Consider the following 10,019-nt stretch of genomic DNA (forward strand, 5'->3'; position numbering starts at 1 on the left):
GAAGCTGAGAATAGCTGTAATTGACTGACGGTCTCAGAGGTGCTTGGTTTTTATCCAATCAGGAGGCAGCTTGATGACTCATAGACCATAAATATACTAAACTAGTAGCCGAGAGAAATAAAGCTAGCGGGAGAGGAGGGACATATTTTATTTTGTGGTATCTGATGAATGAGTTAAAAGGAAAGGCAATCTTTACTACAGATCATTAGCTGGGGAGCAGCAGGTTAAAAGATCTATTTTCTTTCTTGTTGAGATGGCCGGGAGGGCAGAGCAGAGGAGCTAAAAATTAGACCCATTGTTCCAGGGATATTAGGACATATGGTTCACAACTCCTGTGGGAAGCCATGATGCATTTTTCTTAGAAACATAGTTCTTTTTTTATTGATTGTTGGTTCCATCTTCCGTCTGGTGCAACTTCCTGTACCTATCAAATGTATCCTGAAGACATGATGACAACTGCAAAGGCTTAGCACACAGGAAGCCAAAACCAGAGCTGGGAAAAGAAAATGCAGGTTCTTCAGGAATGGAGAAGAGGAAACTGCTGAAACACCGGGGGTGTGGGGTGTCAGGGTAGGGTGGAAATCACACATAGGAAGAGATGAAGAACTCTCAGAAAAGACTGCACTACTCCGTGGTTCAAGGCTTTGTCATCTGAAATTGTTCGTTAATTAAAAAATTAAGACAAACTGGCAACCAAAGGAATCAAGGGTGCCACCTTCATTATCTTATTGACCCTAACGCTGCATTAGGCTCATGTATATTGATGACTTTGGGAGCCTGAGCTCCCTTGGGATCCAAACACAGGCTCTGAATTAAATGGTTGAGAGTGACCAGTGAAAGCAGCATCCTCCTCTCAAGCTCCCTGCTCCCCCAGGGAGATAACGCACCTATCTGCATCCCTTCTGCCAAGGCTGTTCAGACGTTTCTTTACCTGGAAAGGCTTTTCTGCATCTTCATAAATCTTCCCTTCAACCCTAGCTGACCTCCTTTTCCCTCCCCTACATCTCCTCCTGGCAAAACTGAGGGAAGTAGCTAAATCAGTTGGACCCCACATCCCTAGGGCTGAGGAGACAGGCTCTGGACAAGATTATTTACCTCTTATTCCTCCTCATTCCTCATCTGCTTTCTTCCTCTCATTTTTCTTGCCTTCCCCTGGGTCCCTGCCTTGCTTCTGCTATGCTGTGATGACCTCATCACATGCTTCCTTTAGAAAGTTACTTTACCTCTCCGTGGTTGAATGTCCTCATAGGTCGGCAGCAGCCACCTAATGGGGGTGTTATGAGGGCTTATGAATAATCCTCATCCCTGTAAAGTCTTGGCCCAATGCTCCACACAGTGCCTATCTCACTAAGTACCCGTGGGCAGTATGAGAAAATGGCCATTGGAAACAGAGCTGCCTCCCCCTAAGAACATACTCTTACCCCTCACACTGCAGAGTTTATATCATTCTAAGCAACTAAAAAGAAAAATTAGTACAAAGTGGGAGAAGCCAAGAAAGCCAACATTGTCCAAAGAAAACAGTTTTTAAATCAGCTGGGCCTGGAGAAGGCTGGAAAGGACAGGGGCCTGCCTGGCTGATAGGAATCCTCACAGAGGTCTCGTGATTGCAGGATGGGGTGTCCAGGGGAGCCAGCTCATCTAGGTAGGCACCGTGCTGGCCAGACTCCAGGAGCTCAGACCAGTCTACATTCCTCAGAAAGCCTGAGGCCTGGGAGGGTTGGGGGTTGCGAAGTGGGACTAGGTAAGGTAAGAAAGCAGTCATGGCCATTGTGGGCTCTTTCTCTTCTGAAAGCCTGGAGACTTCGGCTCTCCTGGGTAGCTCTGCCACAGCGTTTTATGAGGATGAAAGAGATCAGATCCCCAACTGGGAAGTGGGCAATAGCCTCTAGGCTGAGCCTGCCCAGCTGGACCATTCTCTCAGTCCTAACAGCCCAAGAGAAGGCTCATTGAATTGCTTTTCATTCTAGGTAGATGGCTGGGCAAGGCAGATGGTTTGCTTTTTTCAAGGCATTAGAACATCCTTTTCAATTAGTAATGATTAAAACAATATTAATAAGAGCTACTATCTGTGGAACACCTGACAGTTTACCTACATTCTGGTTCAATTATTATAACAAATTGTGGAGGCTGGGATTGTGTTCCTCACTGCCTTACAGATATGAAAATGAGGCTGAGAGAAAGGGCAGTGACTTGTTCAAGGTGCTCCAGCTGTTGAACAATGATCCTGGGATCCCTCTGGGCCTGACTGCAAAGCCTGTGCTGGCAGCCACTGTACTCTGCCGCCTCCCAGGGACCAGAGCGCTCAAATCTAGTTTCCAGGCCTATGATGGCTACAGGGCATCCTACTGCTTCCTAAAGCTCTGAGAAATGGCTGGGCAGGAAGAAGAGCTGGGGATCTGGGGAGGTTCTAGGGTTGTTGGGAAGCCTACCCCTGAGCTGGCCCTCACAGATCAATGAGATCAGGCTGGCAGAATATTTTCCTATCTATGGTTTTCCTGTATCTACCCCTCCAAAATCCCCAGGGAAAGTGTATTTAGCCCAAAGATCATTTATCAGAAGATAATACTAGACTAGATGTCTCAGGAAACCTTGATAACTGGGCCACTACCGACAAGCAGTATGCACTCACAGCAAAATGTAATTGGATGAACATTTATCTGGGAATTACAGAACCAGCTGTGGGATTTTGAGTAAGTTACTTAACCTCTCTGAGACTCAGGTTTTGTATATGTAAAATGTGCACAATAATAATCAATAATATCTGCTGAGCACTAACTCTAGAGCAGGTCCTGAACTAAGCGCTTCACATTTAAGCCCCCCAGCAAGTCTATATAGCAGGTGCTATCCATCATTTACTGACTTGCCCAAGTCACATAACCAGGGAGTGGTATGTGTGGTGTAGAACGAAGCACTGATTCACTCCAAACTATGCCCTTAACCACCGTGATATGATCCAGTGTATATAAACCTGACTCCTACTGTATGCTCAATAAATGTTAGTTCTTGCTCCTTTCTCCTCCTTGGATAGCATACCTATAAAATTCACCCTAAATACCTCACAAGTAAAAACATGAATAATAGATAAGAAAAGCCATTATTGTCATTAAATCATCTGAGAACCATGAACGCCTCATCTTTGCCCTTGGAAAACAGAGTTCTGCTTAGAACCTGGTGGTATGCCTCCTTTACTTTGAGACATCCCCCCTCCAAGGGCACCTGCTAGGAAACAACATGTCAGTTTCTTAAGAGACATCCTGTGCTGGCTGAGCTTCTTGAGCAGAACAGGCAGTTTCAAGGAAGACCTGGGTCAGGCTTTGCCACGCTAGAATTAGCCAGGTCCAGGAGGAGGAGAGAAGAGAACCTGGCAAAAATGCCAGCCCAGCTTTTGAAGATAATCCAATGTGGAATTTGGGGTAGAGGAAGGTTGTACTAGAGGATATGTGGGAAGAGGAGAGAGAACAAGGCAGAGACATAATAACTCTGGGGGGCTGTAGGCCGATCGCTACTTTGGAACAAAGTGGAGCAGGTGGTATCTGAGTGCTGTAGCACAAGGACTCTTACTCCATCCCTCCACTACAATTTCTATCATACAGCAGACCTACTAGCGAAGGATTTTCACTGAGCAATACCCACAATGCGTCTAACAGCCCATCAGTTGGGAATGAAAACATTGCTGAAGCTCTATTTTGGAGAAAAAATTCCACAAGAAAATATTTATATAAAGTTCTTGGTAGAGACCAAAATATCATTTTCAGGATGGGGAAATGAGATGGTGAAGAAGAGTTGTATCTCCAAGGGTAAGGGCCTAGCCTCCCAAAAATCGAGGCAGGATCATATCCCCCAAAGTTGTCATTGATTCTGGAAATAATCACCTTTTGCTTCCTGAACCCAGTGTTTTCTGTTTTTTCACAGTCTCCAGCCCTATAGATCGACAGTTTTCTGATAGTTGCTGTTGATCTCACACTCCTAGAACTCGAACCAGCTAAAAAAAAATGTACAGGAAAATGGATATTTTCCTATCTGTTGAAAAGAAAATAATGTACCTGGAAAGGCTATGTAAAGACTTAGACAGCATGCAGATGAAAAGTAGATGAATTACTTAGGGTCAGGTTCAGTTGAAAATAAAATAAAAATTAAAAATTACAATGGATTAAATAGAAAGTTTATTACTCTGGAGGTGGGAAATCCAGGGGCAGCGTCAGCTCTTGGCTAGCCCTAAAGTATAGTCCTTCTCCTCATAGCCCAAAATGGCTGATGGAGCTCCAGATATTTCATCTGCACTCCAGGCAGCAAAACGGATGAAAGGACAAAGAATAATATGCTCTCTCTCTTTAAAGTAACATTCTGGATACCCTGCAAATGTTTTAATTTATATTACATTAGCCGGAACTTAATCACATGCTGTACCTAGCTATAAAAGAAGATAAAGTCTTCTTCATCTGAGAATGAAAAAGTCTTTTGTCTGGGTGCATGGTTGCTGCACAAAAAATCACAGTTCTGTTACTGGGGGGAAGAAGATAAAAATAGATATTATCTGCCATGGTAATATTTTTAGAAAACCTTCTACTTTATTAAATTTAAACCTAGCATAGGATTAAAATGTTCTTGGCCAATGTGGTCCAATTTCCCCCTTTTTCATACATGCACACACACATACACACACACACACACACACACACACACACACACCCACGATGCTTATAAATGACCCAAGTGAAAACAGGCACTGTCAGAATAGAAGCTTACCTCTGCATAGCCAGGGGACTGATGGAGTCTCTAGGCCTTGCCTCTGAAAGGTGGTCAGGTGCTTCCAGGGGCCGGCAGCAAGAAGCAACAGAAAGTGCATCCAGGCCATGTCAGATGGCAGGCCAAGTAGTTAATTGGGGCCAGGAATATTTTATAAGGAGTGAGTGGGTGTTAATGCAGTCCCAGTACAATCATCAGGTGTCTGATTTAGGAGCAGGATCTCCACTCTAACTGTGTCTGGCAAGAGAAAAAGGCAAAGATAGAGTCCTGATAGGTTGAAACTCTGACACTATGAATTGGCTAATCCAATCCTTTTCCAACTTTCTTTTCCTTTGCCCACTTCCACCAGGGAAAGGCTTCCTTGCAACTGCAGGGAATAGGGGCATTTGATACAGTTCTGATCTATGAGATGCAAGTGAAAATATGATGGGAACTTCTGGGGAAACATCTGCTTCCTAATTAAAGGGGCACACAAAACTGGAGCCCACTCTCTTCACCCCATGTCTTCTTGTCTTGAATGTGGATATGATAACTGGAGTTGTGGTAGCCACACATACAACTGTGGTTCCTCCTGCGACCATGAGGGAAAGACCAACCAAATGATGAAGCCAATGCTTTGACATCACTGAATCCCTGAACCAAGACCAGCAATCACCTCTAGATTTGTTATGTGAGAAAAATGAACCTCAATAGTTCAAGCAACTCAAGGAGCTGTTAGCTGTTAGTTATTACTTATGGCCCAACACATTGCTACCTGACAAAAATACAATGGCAAGAACAGGATCATAAGAAGAACAGGGCCTCCAGGCATGAGACAGAAGCACAGTTATGAGAGGAGACTATGGAGTCAGGTGGGAAAAGTCCAAAAGCAGTCAGATCAACCTGGGTTCAACTCTGGATGTTGACAGTATGGTAAACAGACTAAACACTCCCAAAGATGTCCACACCCTAATCCCAGGAACATGACAAAAGAAACTTTGCAGATGTGATTAAGATTACAGACCTTGAGATGGGGGAATTATCTGCGTGGGCCCAATCTAAACACACAAGTCTTTCAATGCAGAGAACATTTCCTCATTGTGGTAAGAGCTAGGAGATTTGAGACATAAAAAAACGGAGGAAAAATTTGAAGCATGAGAAGGACTCACCCTACTGTTACTGACTTTGGAGATGGAAGAAGGGATCATGAGCCACGGAAGGGGCCATGAAGACAGGGTCCTCAGCTGACAGCCAACAAAGAAACAGGGATCTCAGACATAGAGCTGTAAAGAATTTAATTCTGCTGAAAGTCTGAGTAAGCAAGAAACCAGATTCTTCTCTAAAGTCTCCAGAAAGAAATGTAGCCCTGCCAGTACTTTGATTTAAGCAGGTGATTGGAGAGACCTGTGTCAAACAACTACCCCAATCCTTACAGTAGCTAGATAATAAATGTGTGTTGTTTAAGCTAAACTGGTGGTAATTTGTTATGGCAGCAATTGAAAACTAACACAGATTTGTCACCACAAGTGAAGTACTACTATAACAAATATAAAATGTGAAGTGGTTTCAAAATTGGGCAATAGGCAGTGGCTGGAAAAATTTTGAGGAGCATGACCACAAAAGGCTAAATTAAGAATCAATATCATTGTAATAGCCAAACTGCCCAACACAATCTATAGATTCAATGCTATTCCTATCAAAGTACCACCATCATTTTTCCCAGAATTACAAAAAACTATTCTAAAATTCATATGAAATCACAAAGGAGCCCAAATAGCCAAAGCAACCCTAAGCAAAAAGAACAAAGCTACCCAACTTCAAACTATACTATAAGACTACAGTAACCAAAACAGCATGGTACAGGTACAAAAACACACACATAGATCAATGGAACAGAATAGAGAACCCAGAAATAAAGCCACACGCCTACAGCCATCTGATTTTTAACAAAGTTGACAAAAACAAGCAATGGGGAAAGGACTCCCTGTTCAATAAACGATGCTGGGATAGCTGGTCAGCCATATTCAGAAGAAAGAAACTAGACCCCTACCTTTCACCATACACAAATTAACTCAAGATAAAAGATTTACATTTAACACTTCAAACTATAAGCATCCTAGGAAACACCATTCTGGACATCAACCTTGGGAAAGAATTTATAACTGAGCCCTCAAAAACAATTGCAACAAAAAGAAAGATGGACAAGTGGGATGTAATTAAAGAGCTTCCACAGCAAAAGAAACTATCAACAGAGTAAACAGACAACCTACAGAATGGGAGAAAATATTTGTAAACTATGCATCTGACAAAAGTCTAATATGCAGAATCTATAACTTAAGCAACTGAACAAGCAAAAAAATCCATACAACTCTATTAAAAAGTGAGTAAAGACATTAACAGACATTTCTCAAAAGAAGACATACAAGCAGCCAAAAAACATGAAAGGATGCTCAATATCACTAATCATCAGAGAAATGCAAATCAAAACCACAATGAGATACCACTCATACCAGTCAGAATGGCTATTATTAAAAAGTCAAAAAACAATAGATATTGGCAAGACTGCAAAGAAAAGGGAATGCTTACACGCTGTTGGTGGGAATGTAAATTAGTTCAACCACTGTGGAAAGCAGTTTGGAGATTTCTCAAAGAACTTTAAACAGAACTACCATTAGATCCAGCAATCTCATTACTGGGTAGGTATCCAAAAGAAAAGAAAACATTCCACCAAAAAGACACATGCACTCATATCTTGATTGCAGCACTTCATTCACCATAGCAAAGACATTACATCTAGGTGTCCATCAATGGTGGATTAGATAAAGAAAATGTCATACAAATACACCATGGAATATTATGCTGCCATCAAAAAAGACAAAATCGTGTCCTTTGCATTGACATGGATGAAGTTGGAGGTCATTTTTCTAAGTGAATTGATGCAGGAACAGAAAACCAAATACTGCATGTTCTCACTTATAAGTGGTAGCTAAATATTGGGTGCTCATGGACATAAATATGGCAAAAATAGATACTGGAGACTATTGGGGGAGACGCCAGGAGTGAGGCAAGGGTTGAAAAACTAACTATGGGTCCTAGAAGTAGCTTCTCCGTTCGTTCTCGAATCTCTGCCTGGTTCAGCCTGCCTGCCTCCACTCCTGCCTCCACCATGTCCATCAGGGTGACCCAGAAGTCCTACAAGGTGTCCACCTCTGGGCCCCAGGCCTCCTAACGGGATCATTAGTACCCCAAACCTTAGCATCATGCAATATACCCTTATAACAATCCTGCACATGTATCCCTTGAATATAAAAGTTAAAAAAAATTACTGACTAGGCTTGTTGAGCTTCTCCCAAGTGAGCAGCAGCAGCTTCCGAGATGTCCTGGGCACCAGCATGGGTCTGTGTGGAGGCTATGAGGGGCCAGCGTATGGGAGGCATCACAGCCATCACAGTCAACCAGAACCTGCTGAGCCCCCTTAACCTGGAATTGGACCCCAACATGCAAGCCACGGACACCCAGGAGAAAGAGTAGACCAAGACCCTCAACATGTTTGCCTCCTTCGTTGACAAGGTACGGTTCCTGGAGCAGCAGAACAAGATGCCAGAGACCAAGTGGAGCTTCCTGCAGCAGCAGAAGACGGTTTGGAGCAACTTGTTCTCGGACAACGTGTTGGAGAGCTACATCAACAACCTTCTGTGGCTGCTGGAGACCCTGGGCCAGGAGAAGCTGAAACTGGAGGCGGAGCTTGGCAACATGCAGGGGCTCTGGAGGACTTCAAGAAAAAGTACGAGGATGAGATCAATAAGCTTACAGAGATGGAGGATGAATTTGTCCTGGTCAAGAAGGCTGTGGATGAAGCTTACATGAACAAGGGAGAGCTGGAGTTTCATCTGGAAGGGCTGACTGACGAGATCAGCTTCCTCAGGCAGCTGTATGAAGAGGAGATCCCAGAGCTACAGTCCCAGATCTTGGATACATCTGTGGTGCTGTCCATGGACAACAGCAGCTCCCTGGACATGGACAGTATCATCGCGGAGGTCAAGGCGCAGTACGAGGAGATCGCCAACTGCAGCCGGGCCGAGGCTGAGATTATGTACCAGATCAAGTATGAGGAGCTGCAGACACTGGCTGGGAAGCACTGGGATGACCGGCGTCGCACAAAGACGAAGATCTTTGAGATGAACCGAAACATCAGCCGGCTCCAGGCTGAGACTGAGGGCCTGCCTCAAGGGCCAGAGCAGAGGGCTTCCCTGGAGTCCGCCATCGCAGATACTGAGCAGCGCGGGGAGCTGGCGGTTAAGGACGCCAACGCCAAGCTGTCCGAGCTGGAGGCCGCCCAGCAGTGGGCCAAGCACGACAGGGCACATGGCGCGGCAGCTGCCTGAGTACCAGGAGCTGATGAACGAACGGCAAGCTGGTCCTGGACATCGAGATCGCCACCTACAGGAAGCTACTGGAGCGCGAGGAGAGCCGGCTGGAGTTTGGGATGCAGAATACGAGTATTCATAGGAAGACCACCCGTGGCTATGCAGGTGCACTGAGCTCTGCTACCGGTGCGTCACAAGCCTTGACCTCAGCTAAGGCCTGGGGCTCCAGCTTTGGCTCTGGCCGGGCCTCCAGCTCTTTCAGCTGCACCAGCTCCCTCAGGGCCGTGGTTGTGAAGACGATCAAGACTCGCGATGGGAAGCTGGGGTCGGAGTCCTCTGATGTCCTGCCCAAGTGAATGGCCACAGCAGCCCCGCCCAGCCTACCCCTCCTGCCGCTGCCTCAGAGCCTGGGAGGGAGGCCGTTATGCAGGGGAGCACAGGGAACAGGAGGCCCACCTGAGGTTCAGCCCTGGCCCTCAGCCCACCCGTGGGGAAGTTTACTGCCTGGGGGACCTGCCTTGCCCATGCCTCCAGTTACAATTCCATTTTTCTCCCCAAAATAAAACCTCAGTTAGCTCTGCCCAAAAAAAAAAAAAAAAAAAAAAAAAAAAAAAAAAAAAAAAACCTATAGGGTACTATGCTCAGTACCTAGGTGACGGGATCATTAGTACCCCAAACCTTAGCATCATGCAATATACCCTTATAACAAGCCCGCACATGCACCCCAGAATATAAAAGTTAAAAAAAAAATTGAGCTTGTTAAACAATGCTTCAGTATTACATTGAAAGGACATGCTGTCTACCTTTTTGCCTTATTCTTAAATTTTTAGTGATTTTTAAAAACCTATCACTAAAGGAGACCAAAATGAAGGAATTTCAGGCACCAGTCAATAGATGTATATGGATAGATACATACAAGTAGAAATA

General features: G+C 44.7%; 1 pseudogene; it reads left to right on the plus strand.

The window, feature by feature from the left end:
- The first annotated feature begins 7,877 nt into the window (after window positions 1–7,877).
- LOC126958697 (keratin, type II cytoskeletal 8-like) lies at window positions 7,878–9,448 on the plus strand (annotated as a pseudogene).
- The last annotated feature ends 571 nt before the right edge of the window (window positions 9,449–10,019 follow it).

The sequence above is a fragment of the Macaca thibetana genome, chromosome 7, assembly GCF_024542745.1.
Source record: "Macaca thibetana thibetana isolate TM-01 chromosome 7, ASM2454274v1, whole genome shotgun sequence".
In the NCBI taxonomy this organism is placed as follows: Eukaryota; Metazoa; Chordata; class Mammalia; order Primates; family Cercopithecidae; genus Macaca; species Macaca thibetana.